Source organism: Zalophus californianus, chromosome 10, assembly GCF_009762305.2.
Source record: "Zalophus californianus isolate mZalCal1 chromosome 10, mZalCal1.pri.v2, whole genome shotgun sequence".
In the NCBI taxonomy this organism is placed as follows: Eukaryota; Metazoa; Chordata; class Mammalia; order Carnivora; family Otariidae; genus Zalophus; species Zalophus californianus.
In genome coordinates this window covers 47,666,657-47,681,325 of record NC_045604.1, presented here as the reverse complement: position 1 = coordinate 47,681,325, position 14,669 = coordinate 47,666,657, and positions in this window count along the sequence as shown.

Genomic DNA, 14,669 nt, shown 5'->3' with positions numbered 1-14,669 from the left:
ATTCACTAGTCTATTCATGTTCCTCAGCACCCTGAAGCAGTTGAATTGATAGAACAGTGGCATGGCTTTTTGAAAACTCAAGTTTCAGTGAGCTGTGGCAAGATTCTCCAGGCTGTGGATGCTCCAAGTCAGCATCCAATATATGGTGGTGTCTTTGTCTTGACCAGGATTGGCAGGTCCAAGAGTCAAGGGGTGGAAATGGGAATGACATTATTCATAGTACCCCTCCTGATCCATTAGCAATTTTTCTTTTTTTCCTGAACCTGTGGCCTTATGGTTTGCTGGTCTGAAGGTCTTAGTTCCAAAGGAAGAAATACTCCCATCAGAACAATAATATCTGAGTTAATTAATTAAGAATATTTGGTTCTCTGTCTATTATAAAATCTATTCTGTTGTTTATTTCTGATCAACTTTATTATGACGGCCATAGCTGAATTACCTCCTGAACACTATTTTCAAGAAAAAATGCAGTTAGAAATGTTTTAATGAGGAATTTACCTTCTCTCAGAAACAGAGGATATAAGTCCTCAATGAATTTTGATTATACTAATTAAATTTTATTTGATCCTTTGTTCAATCAACTAATCCTACCAAAATTGAGCAATGTAATCTACTTTGAAATGTATAAATTGTTCATTGTAAAATTTTATGTTTGAATGAATCACTGGGTAATTACAATCTACTTAAAAATCCTATCTATGTAAATGACAGTCGTCTATTTTCTATTTAATATACTTAAGTCTCATCTGTCTAATACAGAGAAACTAAAAATTTGTTGTAAACATATTTTACAAAAATTATGTTTATTCAATGTTTATGTAATAATCCTAATCTTAATCCCTTCATTTATTTTTACATTAACTTTTCAAAGATTTCATCTAAATGATCATTGCAGTTTTCCTTTAAATCTAAAATTATCCCATGCAAAGGCTTTATTTAAAAAAATAAAAATAAGAAAAAATTTCCACTTTGAATATTTTACTGTTTTCATTAAATTAAAAAAAAACTATAAAAATACCAAATAATGTGTACAAGTTTCTAAATCAATTTCCTTTGAAGAACCTTTTTACCTTCATGTGTAATTCAATATCCTTTCCTTTGCCATACCTTAAAAATTAATCAATTAATAAGGATGGCTTACTCTTAATTTTAATAGTACAATTAACAATATTGATATATTTCTGATGTCCTTCACCAAGATTCTGGGTAACTGCTCTTTACATTTTATGCAATTAACTTTGAAAACACCTCGTGCTCCTTTTAAAAGTTAACTATAGTCCATATTCATGACCAACCCAAGCTGGTTACACAAGCAATGATACCAGAAAATGAAATATTTTTTTCAAGAGTTTTTTTTTGGACTTCAAAAAGTGACAACTCCATTTTAAATACTATCAGTTTTGGAAAATGATATTAATATTTAAATTCTTTACAAAATTACTTATAGAAAGGGTAAAGTCTTTTTTTTAAAGACTTTATTTTTAAGTTACCTCTACACCCAACATGGGGCTCAAACTCACAACCCTGAGATCAAGAGTTGCAGGTCTACTGAATGAGTCAGTCAGGTGCCCGGAGGACATTTTGACTCAGTTGTCATTCTTGGCTAAAGTTCATTGCCCAGCTGATTTCTGCCATTCAGACACTTTGAGCTGATCAATTGATCAACAGTGTTATCTCCTTTTAATTTCTTGTTATCATTATACTAAAAACAGTGCTATAGCTTAAAAATATGGTGTTACTTCTTAATTTTGTGTTGTTATGTAGGAAACAACATAGTGAGATGATTCTTATTAGAGTTTGTATACACTGTAACAGAATACAGTTTTCAAATAGTTTCTTCAAGTATCAAATGCATATCAACAAAGCTGCCAGTGTTTTATTTTAATTTCACTTACTATTAATTATTTCATTGCTTCATTAGCAAAAGAGTTGGGAACTTAGGTATATTGACACAGAGCATTTTGAACAAAATCAGTGAGGCACAATTTCACAACTTAGTTGATTACGGTTGATTTTTTTCTGACACTTAACATACATATAATCATGTAAAAAGATGCATTAATTTTAGAGTAACCTTAGCTAATTTTTTACATGTTTATATATGTAACTCACATAATCATATATATAACCCATATGAGCCACCACCCGGATCAAGACAGAACATTTCCAGCACCCCATAAGCAACCCTGTTGTGATACCTTCGAGTTAATATACTACTCATCTCCAAAGGTATAACTAGTGTTCTGAACTTATAAAGTAAGATTAATTTTCACTGTTTTCTAACTTCATATGAGTGGAATTATACTCTATTAACATCTTTGCTTCTGACATTTTTCTCTCAAGAAAATATCTGTGATTTCCATCCAAGCTGTTGCATGTGGCAATAGGTCCTCCTTTTTATTGCCAAGTAGTTTCCATTGGATAAATATAGCAAAAAAATATTCATCTATTCTCCTAGTTTCAACATTTTGCTATTATGAAAAAAGCTGCTATGGGCGATCTAGTCTATAACTCTTGATGTATAGACATACTTATTTTTCTTAAAAATCTACCTATATGTGGAATCAATTGCCAAAGAATTTCCCAAAGTACCATTTTAATATTCTTGCAGTAATGTATAAAAGTTCTGGTTGATCCTAATCCTTAAAAAAATGGAAATGGCAGGCTTTTGTTTTATTTTTTATCATAGAAGCTACTTTTTATTTGATACAAGATTTCATTTGATATATAATTTATATAGATATTGCATTATTTATGTATTTTTTCTTACTTTAGAAATATTTTACACCCTCAGTATATGCAATAGAAACCTAATATATTCTTTTTTTAAAAAATTCAAGTTAGTTAACATATAGTGTATTATTAGTTTCAGGGTAGAGTTCAGTGACTCATTAGTTGTATACAACACCTAGTGCTCATCACATCCAATGCCCTCCTTAATGCCCTTCACCCAATTACCCCAGCCCCTCCTCCTCCTCCCCTCTAGCCACCCTCAGTTTGTTCCCTATATTTAAGAGCCTTTTATGGTTTGCCTCTCTCTCTGTTTATATTTTATTTTCCTTCCCTCCCCCTATTTTCATCTTTTTGTTTCTTAAATTCCCCATATAAGTAAAATCATTTGTATTTGTCTTTCTCTGACTTATTTCGCTTAGCGTAATACCTCTAGTTCCATCCGCATCATTGCAAATGGCAAGGTTTTATTCTTTTCGATGGTTCAGTAATATGATAATGTATTTCTCTTTTGAGTTTCACTGGTGAGTAGTGGTACAGAACGCATTGTGTATAGGTTTGTGAGGTGATTTTCGTAATTTTTAAAGTGGGTTGCTTATTTTTTCTCTTGGTTTATGAAACTGCTTTATGTAGAATACATATGAGCCTTTTATCCAATATATGTATTACAAATGTCTTCTCCCAATCTATGGCTTTTTTTTCCTTTTTGTGATGATTTTTTTTTTTTGGATTGGAAATTGAAATTATTCCTGAAAACTAATTTGAATTCTAGTAAATAAATATTGGTCTGTCATGAATGACTAAAAGTATAATACAATTCTTTCTTTTAGAGGCTTTATATTTAGGTCTATGACCCAACTTTAACTGATTTAGTTGGTATAAGGAACAGGCCAATTTTCCATTATTTTACCCTACTAAAATCCAATTGTTATCCCATCATTTCCAGGGAAAATTTTTTTCTCCATTGAATTGTGTTGGTGCATAAAACAAGTGATCTGTGTGTGGGTGTATTTGTGGGCTCCCTTTTTTCCACTGATCAATTTGTCTCATTATGATACTACTACACAGTGATAAACAATATCTTTATTATATATCTAGGATTCTGGTATTACAAATATTCCAATTCTTCTTTTTCAATATTTGTCTATTTCCACATTATTTTTGAATTACATGGTTAATTGTTTTTTTGGTCAAGTAAGAGAGTTTTACTTGGGTCATGTTCAAAGCACCAATTAACTGGGTAGAATAGATATCTTAATGGGGTAAAGTCTTCTAATCCATAAACATTTTTCCTTCCTTGGTCTATTAAATTTTTCTCGGTAATGTTTTGCAATTTTCAGGGTAGAGAGCTTACAAATATTTTCTTGAATTTATGCCTTAATATTTTAAGTTTTTTAATATTTATAAATGATGGTGTCTTCAAAAAATTCATTTTCCATTTTTTGTTCATAATATAAAGAAAATTTTTTTTAAAGATTTTACTTATTTATTTGAGAGAGAGAAGGAGCAGGGGGAGGGCAGATGGAAAGGGAGAAGCAGACTCCCCACCGAGCTGGGAGCCTGACGTGGGACTTGATTCCAGGACTCTGGGATCATGACCTGAGCCAAAGGCAGACACTTAACCAAGTGAGCCACCCAGGCGCCCAAAGAGACTATTTTTTTGTGAATTAGTTCTAATAGCTCTTTTTTGTGGAATCTTTAAAAATTTTTTAAATTACGATAATTATGTTTTATTCTTTTCTTACAATTTTCATGCCTTTTTTCTCTTGCCTTAACGAATTCAACATCATCTGAACTGATCAATCTTTTAAATTATGAAATACTCTTAAATTATTTTTTGGTAATTCTTTTGAATTTTATTTTACCTGAAATTAACATAAGCACTGCATCTTTCACATGCCTCTTTTATGCAAGGTACACATTTTTCAAACTTTTGCTTTCAGCTTGTGTCTTTATATGTAAATTGCTATCTTTGGAGACAGCATATACTTGGGTTTACCATTTTTATCCAATCCCACTTTATCTTTTCATTGGCCTAATTAATTTTTACTTAGTATCAATAACTAATATTGATAGATATATTTATACCATTTACCAGTTTCTTCTATCTGTCCCATCTATTCTGTAGTATTCTTTAGAACCCTTTCCTGCATTCTTTTAGATTAGTCTCATGCTTTTAGCATTTTATTTTATATCATTGGTTGGTTATTATTATCCATTGTTCCAATAGTTGATCTAGGGCTTATAATATATGCCTTTGGCCAATCACAAACCAATTGTAATTAATTTTTCACCACTTCATCTAAAATGTAAGAACCTTGCAATCATATATTTTCTCTCATATTTTTTCCTATATTGTTTTTCTTACAGCTTTGTTTTAAACTTTCGTGTTTTAACCTATTTAAGAATAGGAACATATGTGTTAACCATTCACATTTTTATCATTTTCAGCGATCTTCACTCTTTTCTAGGATCCATATATCTAGCTAGTATCAATTTTATTTCTCTGGAATAATTTCTTTTCATATTGTCAAATGAATTGACAAACCGTGGTATACCCCTACAATGGAATACTACTTATCCCAGTGAAAAATACCATGCTACAAGTGCATGGATCATTTGCAACAAATTCTCTGAGCTTGGGTTAATCTGAAAATGTATTTATTTCCCTTTTGTCTTTGAAGAATCTTTTTCATGACTATTGTATTCTCATTTGACAGAGTATGTCCATGTGTGTGCGTGCATGTATACGTGTGTTTAACACTTTATTTTTTTTTTGTTGTTTAATACTTTAAAGATACTATTCTACAGTTTCCTGGCCCCATTGTTTTTTAAAATGTTTTAAATTTTTAACAGCTTTATGATGGTATAATTAACATAGAATAATTACCCACATATATAATATTAATGTGATATGTTTTGATATCTGTTTATACTTCTGAAACCTTCACTGAAATTAAGAAAATGAACACCAGTCACCCCAAAATTTTTCCCATGCTTCATTTTAACCTCTTCTTCCACACCTTTCTCATCACCCTTTCTTCTGGGCTACCACTGATCTGGCTTCTATCACTATGGATTATTTTACATTTTCTAGAATTGTGTACAGATGAATCATATGGTATATACTATTTTTTGGTATGGTATTTTTCACTGGGCATAATTATTCATGCTGTTGTGTGCAATTGTTTATTCCTTTTTAGCACTGAGTAGTATTCCATTGTATGGGTATGGGTATACTACATTTTGTGAATTCATTTGACAATGAATATTTGGGTTTCCAATCTTGTTCTATTTCCCTTTTTAAATTAATTTTTTATTTAAATTTAATTAACATATAATGTATTATTAGTTTCAGAAGTAGAGTAAGTGATTCATCAGTCTTATATAATACCCAGTTGTCATTACATCACATGCCCTTCTTAATGTCCATCACTCAGGTACCTTATCCCCCCACTACTCTCCCCTCAAGCAACCCTCAGTTTGTTTCCTATGATTAAGAGTCTCTTATGGTTTGTATCCCTCTCTGATTTCATCTTGTTTTATTTTTTCCTCTCTTCCCCTGAGATCCTCTGTTTGTTTCTTAAATTCCACATATGAAGGTGCCTGGGTGGCTCAGTTGGTTAAGCAACTGCCTTCGGCTCAGGTCATGATCCTGGAGTCCCGGGATTGAGTCCCACATCGGGCTCCCTGCTCAGCAGGGAGTCTGCTTCTCCCTCTGACCCTCTTCCCTCTCATGCTCTCTCTCATTCTCTCTCTCTCTCAAATAAATAAATAAAATCTTAAAAAAAATTCCACATATGAGTGAAATCATATGATAATTATCTTTCTCTGATTGACTTATTTTGCTTAGCATAATACCCTCTAGTTCCATCCACATTGTTGCAAAAGGCAAGATTTCCTTTTTTTTTTTTTTGATGGCTGAGTAGTATTCCATTGTGTATATATCCATTCATCTGTCAATGGACATCTGGGCTCTTTTCATAGTCTGGCTATTGTGGACATTGCTGCTATAAACATTGGGGTGCACGTGCCCCTTCAGATCACTACATTTGTATCTTTGGGGTAAATACCCAGTAGTGCAATTGCTGGGTTATAGAGTAGTTCTATTTTCAGCCTTTTGAGGAACCTCCATACTATTTTCCAGAGTGCCTGCACCAGCTTGCATTCCCACCAATGGTGTAGGAGGGTTCCCCTTTCTCTGCATCCTTGCCAACATCTGTTATTTCCTGACTTGTTAATTTTAGCCATTCTGACTGGTGTGAGGTGATATCTCATTGTGGTTTTGATTTGTATTTCCCTGATGCCAAGTGATGTGGAACATTTTTTCATATGTCTGTTGGCCATTTGGATGTCTCCTTTGGAAAAATGTTTGTTCATGTCTTCTGCCCATTTCTTGATTGGATTATCTGCTTTTTGGGTGTTGTTTGATAAGTTCTTTCTAGATTTTGAATACTACCCCTTTATCTGATAAGACATTTGCAAATATCTTCTCCCATTGTGTAAGCCTGTCTTTTGGTTTTGTTGACTGTTTCCTTTGCTGTGCAAAAGCTTTTTATCTTGATGAAGTCCCAAGAGTTCATTTTTGCCTTTGTTTCTCTTGCCTTTGGAGATGTGTCTAGCAAGAAGTTGCGGCTGAGGTCAAGGAGGTTACTATCTGTGTTCTCCTCCAGGATTTTGATGGATTCCTGTCTCACATTTAGGTCTTTTATCCGTTTTGAGTCTATTTTTGTGTATGGTGTAAGGAAATGGTCCAGTTTCATTCTTCTGCATATGGCTGTCTAATTTTCCCAAAACCATTTGTTGAAGAGACTGTCTTTGTTCCATTGGATATTCTTTCCTGCTTCATTGAAGATGAGTTGACCATAACGTTGAGGGTCCATTTCTGGGTTCTCTATTCTGTTGCATTGATCTATGTGTCTGTTTTTGTGCTAGTACCATACTGTCTTGATGATTGCAGCTTTGTACTAGAGCTTGAAGTCCAGGATTGTGATGCCTCCAGCTTTGGTTTTCTTTTTCAACATTCCTTTGGCTATTTGGGGACTTCTCTGGTTCCATACAAATTTTAGGATTATTTGTTCCAGCCCTGTGAAAAAAGTTGATGGTATTTTGAGACGGATTGCCTTGAATGTATAGATTCCTCTAGGTAGCACGGACATTTTTTTAAAGATTTTATTTATTTATTTGACAGAGAGAGACACAGCAAGAGAGGGAATACAAGCAGGAGGAAACAGGCTTCCCACTGAGCAGGGAGCCCAATGCGGGGCTCGATCCCAGGACCCTGGAATCATGACGTGAGCTGAAGGCAGATGCTTAATGACTGAGCCATCCAGGCACCCCTAGCATAGACATTTTAACAATATTTGTTCTTCCAATCCAAGAGCATGTTTTTCCATTTCTTTGTGTCTTTCTCAGTTTCTTTCATGAGTGTTCTATAGTTTTCTGAGTACAGATCCTTTGCCTCTTTGGTTACGTTTATTCCTAGGTATTTTATGGTTTTTAGTGCAATTGTAAATGGAATTGACTCCTTAATTTCTCCTTCTTCTGTCTCATTGTTAGTGTATAGAAATGCCACTGATTTCTGTGCATTGATTTTATATCCTGCCATTTTGCTGAATTCTTCTATGAGTTCTAGCAATTTGTGGGTGAAGTCTTTTGGGTTTTCCACATAGAGTATCATGTCATCTGTGAAGGGTCAGAGTTTGACTTCTTCTTTGACAATTCAGATGCATTTTATTTCTTTTTGTTGTCTGATTGCTGAGGCTAGGACTTCGAGTACTATGTTGAACAACAGTGGTGAGAGTGGACATCCCTACCATGTTCCTGATCTTAGGGAAAAGCTCTCATTTTTTCCCCATTGAGAATGATTTATTCACTGTGGGATTTTCGTATATGGCTTTTATGATATTGAGGTGTGTTCCTTTTTGGAGAGAATTTTTGCATTCATGTTCATCAGGATGTCCATCAGGAATATTGGCCTGTAATTCTCCTTTTTGGTGGGGGTCTTTGGTTTTGGGATCAAGGTAATGCTGCCTCATAGAAAGAGTTTGGAAGTTTTCCTTCCATTTGGATTTTTTTGAAACAGCTTTGAAAGAATAGGTATTCTTCTTGAAATGTTTCGTAGAACTCCCCTGTGAAGCCATCTGGCCCTGAGCTCTTGTTTGTTGGGAGATGCTTCAATTTCCTTGCTGGTTATGGGTCTGTTCAGGTTTTCTATTTCTTCCTGGTTTAGTTTTGCTGGTTTATACATTTCTGGGAATCCATCCATTTCTTCCAGATTGCCTAACGTGTTGGCATATAGTTGCTCATAATATATTCTTATAATTGTTTGTATTTCTTTGGTGTTGGTTGTGATCTCTCGTCTTTCATTCATGATTTTACTTATTTGGGTCCTTTCTCTTTTCTTTTTGATAAGTCTGGCCAGGGGTTTATCAATCTTATTAATTCTTTCAAAGAACAAGCTCCTAGTTTCATTGATCTGTTCTATTGCTTTTTTAGTTTCTGTTTCATTGATTTCTGCTCTAACCTTAATAATTCTCTTCTCCTGCTGGGTTTAGGCTTTCTTTGCTGTTCTTTCTCTAGCTCCTTTAAGTGTAAGGTTAGGTTGTGTATTTGAGAACTTTCTTGTTTCTTGAGAAAGACATATTAATATATACTTCTCTCTTAGTACTGTCTTTGCTGCATCCTAAAGGTTTTGAACAGTTGTGTTTTCATTTTCATTTGTTTCCATGAATTTTTAAAATTCTTCTTTAATTTCCTGGTTGACCCATTCATTTTTTTTAAAGATTTTATTTATTCATTTGAGACACAGAGATACAGAGAGAGAGAAAGCATAGGCAGGGGGAGAGGCAGAGGGAGAGGGAGAAGCAGGATCCCCGCTGAGGCAGGAGCCTGATATGGGGCTCAATCTCAGGACCCTGGGATCACGACCTGAGCTGAAGGCAGATGCTTAACCATTTGAGCCACCCAGGCACCCCAACCCATTCATTCTTTAGTAGGATGCTCTTTGGCCTCCATGTACTTGAGTTCTTTCCAAATTTCCTCTTGTGATTGAGTTCCAGTTTCAAAACACTGTGGTCTGAAAATATGCAGAGAATTATCCCAATTTTTTGGTACTGGTTGAGATGTGATTTGTGACCCAGTATGTGATCTGTTCTGGAGAATGTTCCATGTGCACTCCAGAAGAATGTGTGTTCTGTTGCTCTAGGGTGGAATGCTCTGAATATACCTGTGAAGTCCATCTGGTCCAGTGTGTCATTCAAAGGCCTTGGTTCCTTGTTGATCTTCTGCTTAGATGATCTGTCCATTACTGTGAGTGGGGTGTTAACGTTCCCTACTATTTTTGTATTATTATTGATGTGTTTCTTTAATTTTATTATTAATTGGCTTATATAATTGGCTAGTCCCATCTTAAGGGCATAAATATTTTCAATTGTTAGATCTTCTTGTTGGATAGACCCTTTGATTATGATATAGTGTCCTTCCTCATCTCTTATTAAGTCTTCAGTTTTAATCTAATTTGTCTGATACAAGTGTTGCCACACCAGCTTTCTTTTGATATCCATTAGCATGATAAATGGTTTTCCACCCCCTCACTTTCAATCTGGAGGTGTCTTTGGGTCTAAAATGAGTCTCTTGCAGGTAGCATATGGATGGGTCTTACTTTTTTTATCCAATATGATACCCTGTGTCTTTTTTTATTTTGTTAAAGATTTTATTTATTTATTTGAGAGAGAGAGAGAATGAGAGAGAGAGAGCATGAGCGGGGGAGGATCAGAGGGAGAAGCAGTCTCCCTTCTGAGCAGGGAGCCTATGTGGAACTCGATCCTGGGAATCCAGGATCATGACCTGAGCCGAAGGCAGTTGCTTAACCAACTGAGCCACCCAGGCGCCCCTACCCTGTGTCATTTGATTGGGGCATTTAATCCATTTACAGTCAGAGTAACTATTGGAAGATATGAATTTAACAGACCTGTATCCCTGAAACAAATAATACATTATATGTTAATTAAATGAAAAAAACAAAAACAAAAAACAAGCGAAAAATAAAGTGGGTTTCCTGTAGGTGGGAAAAAAAAAGAATGATATGAATTTAGTGCCATTGTATTACTTGTAAAGTCACTGTTTCTGTATATTGTCTCTGTTCCTTTATGGTCTATGTTACTTTTGGGTTTTCTCTTCACTTAAAGGATCCCCTTTAATATTTGCTGCAGGGCTGGTTTAGTGATCACAAATTCTTTTTGTTTCTGTTTGTCTTGGAAGCTTTTTATCTGTCCTATTTTTAATGACATTCTTGCTGGATCAAGTATTCTTGGCTGCATATTTTTTTCATTTAGTGCTCTGAATATATCATGCCAGTCCTTTCTGGCCTGCCAGTTCTCTGTGGATAGGTCTGCTGCTAGTCTAATATTTCTACCCTTGTAGCTTATGTACCTCCTGTCCGGAGCTGCTTTCAGGATTTTCTCTTTTGTCTGACAGCTGCCAGTTTCACTATTGTATTTTGAGGTGTCAAGCTATTTTTATTGATTTTGAGGGGGGTTTCTCTGTGCCTCCTGGACTTGAATGCCTGTTTCCTTCCCCAGATTATGGAAGTTCTCTGCTATAATTTGCTCCAATATACCTTCTGCCCCTCCCTTTTCCTCTTCTTCTGGGTTCCCACTTATTCTATTGTTGTTTCGCTTTATCATATTCTCTCAAATTCTCTCCTTGTGAGCCAGTAGCTGTTTATCTCTTTTTTTCTCAGCTTCTTTATTCTCCATTATTCTGTCTTCTACATCATTAGTTCTCTCTCTTTGCCTCATTTATCCTAGCAGTTAGAGCCTCCATTTTTTATTGCATCTCATTAATAGCCTTTGTTATTTTGACTTGATTAGATTTTGGTTCTTTTATTTCTCCAAAAAGGGATTCTCTAGTATCTTCTATGCTTTTTTCAAGCCCAGCTAGTATCTTTACAATCGTTATTCTGATCTCTAGTTCTGACATCTTACTTATATCCATACTAGTCAGTAATGCCTCTTGTTTTCTTTTTTGAGGTGAGTTTTTCCATCTTGTCATTCTTGCAGAAAGTGGTCGCTTTTCTATTTGTAGAATTGAAGCTATTCTTTTCTTAGATTTCTGTTTGAGTTCACAGGTGTTCAGAATGATTTGATAGTTTCTAGTTGAATTCCTGGGACCAGATAAAACTAAAGTCTCCTACTCCTCCACCATCTTGGACTATTTCTTGGCCCCATTGTTTTCGATGAGAAGTCTGCTGACAGTATTAGTTCTGTCTCTGTGTTGGCATTATCTATGTTTTATATAGGTTCTTCTCCATCCTTTTTCCAGTTGCTTTCAAATTTTTCTTTTTAATGTTGGTTTTAGCAGGGTTTTTTTTTTAATTACAGTTTTCTGTGTATTTGTCATTCTCGATGTTAGCTGAGCTTCTTGGTTCTGTGGCTTCATGTCTTTATTAACATTTGGAAGATTGCTATCTATAATTTTTCAAATTGGTCTTCTGCCTTAAACTTTCTCTTCCTTCTTGTTTGATCACATGACACTACCCCTCAGGTCATTGAGTCTTCTATTTTTTATTCTTATTTTTAAGATATTTATTTCTGATAATTTTTATTAACCTATCTTTAAGTCCATTTATTTCTTCTTATTCATTTCTCATTCTGTTATTATTTTTCTCCAGTTTTTATGAATATTATAATTTTAATTCTGGGCTTCACATTTGGTACTTTCTTAGAAACTTAGAAATACCTCTATTCTGAAACTTGACAACTCTTAAGCAATTTTATATATATATATATAACTTTTCTGTAGATTCTTTAACATATTTCATAATCATTGAAAAGTTATATTTATCTTATTTATTTTAGTGTATTATTTGTCTTTAGGTCTGTTTATTTTGATAGCTCTTTTCTTCTGACTGTGGCTCATATTTTCTGCTTCTTTGCATGTCCAGTAAGTTTTATTCTACCCTAAACATCACCAACAGCACATTGTAGAAATTTATAGATTCTGGCATTTGCCTCTGAATAATATAGATTCTTCTTCTAATAAAAGTCCTGTTGTAAATATTTTTCGTTTTCTGCATATTATGGTGGTTTGATATCTTACAAAACCTTCTGGCTGAGGAGAGACTACTAAATCTTAGAGATAGCAAAGGGCCCAGCCAGAAGCCTGTCTTTGATCTGCAAACTAACCAACCAGAGCCATACCTCTTCTATCTGACCCCTAAACCTTCCCCTCATTCCTATTTCTGCCTCTGTCTCTAGGACTTGTGAGTATAATAAACTTTGTTTTTTCCTAAACCTATCCTCTGTCTCCTCTTATGGCCATATTTAGCTGACCATCTCATAAAGGAACATAAAACAGAGGTTATGTTCCTGGTGGAATACTATAATTCTGTGAGGTCTTCGTTTTGAGTTTTTTTTTTAAGTTTGGTTTATTTCAGTGTTGCCTTAATACAAGGATATAGCCCTTAGTCAACCCCTGGGACATAGTATTTACTCCTAAGACATATCTGTCTGGATGGTAAAATGTGAGGAACTTAATAAGCTAAGCTGGCCTTGAACTCCAAACTCATTCTCTTCCACACTAGGTACTACTTGAATTTTTCAAAGTTTTCAGCCTTGCAGCAATTTCTCCCCACTGGGCTGCTTTGAGTTTGCAGGCTCATATAGATTAGGAAATAATTTAAGAGGACATATGGAGATTATTGGGGATTTCCCTGATGGGGCTCCATACATTTCTCTTCTCATCTGGCAGAGGTTCTCCCAGCCCCATACTCAGATCTCTAAATTGTCCCACAAGTAAGACTCCTGCTTTCTGCCTGAGCTTATCATCCATGCACCAAATGGATGTGGGTGTGTTCTAAATTCATAAAATGGATAAATATGGACGTCAGAGTTTAATTCCATTCTTTCAAAGATTGGACACTATCCATTTTCCGCTTGCATTTACTCACTCAAGCAGTTCATTTTTGTAATTTATGTTAAGTTTATATCTGTTACTTTAATACAAGCTCTTTTGCTATTCTGGAAGTATTAATTATTATATTACTAAATTATTTAATATTTTAAAACTATGTAGTTACAGTAAGGAAATAAATAAATTTCAATGCATTAACTTTATGATATTAGTGACTGATTTATTTTCTCCTCCTTTATAATAATATTATATTTTCCATATTCATTATCTGCTTGAAAACAATTCTCTTATATTAAGTAATTGTATTTTAGAAGATGACAAATATAATTGGCTACATATATGTAAACATACATGTATATCTAAAAAATAAAGAATAAAATTAATAAATCAGTGAAAGGACAGCTGTGAGGACATTTGAGCTGTATTCCTACATGAAAAGGGCAATCATTGCATGCATCTGAATATATTGTACCCTAAAATAAAAGGGACCTCAAAGCACATTAGTTGAAAAATATTTCAGTGCCAAGAATATGCTGAAGCTCTTGTACTTAGTACTATAACCTAATGTGAATTTAAAAGTAAAGCAATCGGAGGGGGAGATGAACCATGAAAGACTATGGACTCTGAAAAACAAACTGGGGGTTCTAGAGGTGAGGGGGGTGGGGAGATGGGTTAGCCTGATGATGGGTATTAAAGAGGGCACGTTCTGCGTGGAGCACTGGGTGTTATGCACAAACAATGAATCATGGAACATTACATCCAAAACTAATGATGTAATGTATGGTGATTAACATAATATAATAAAAAAAAAGTAAAGCAGTGTTTCCCTAAGGGGAATACAGATAATGGAATGGGGTCCAAATATACACATTGGTTTTCATAAACCCCTAAGTAATGAGGTAATGAAGGGAAGTAAAGGACAAGAGAAAAATATAACGACAGGGATTTAGTTATTTGCATATGATTCACCTGGTTGAGAATGGGCCGTATTGATTTTCAGTGGGTGTTTAACTTAGTGTTTTACA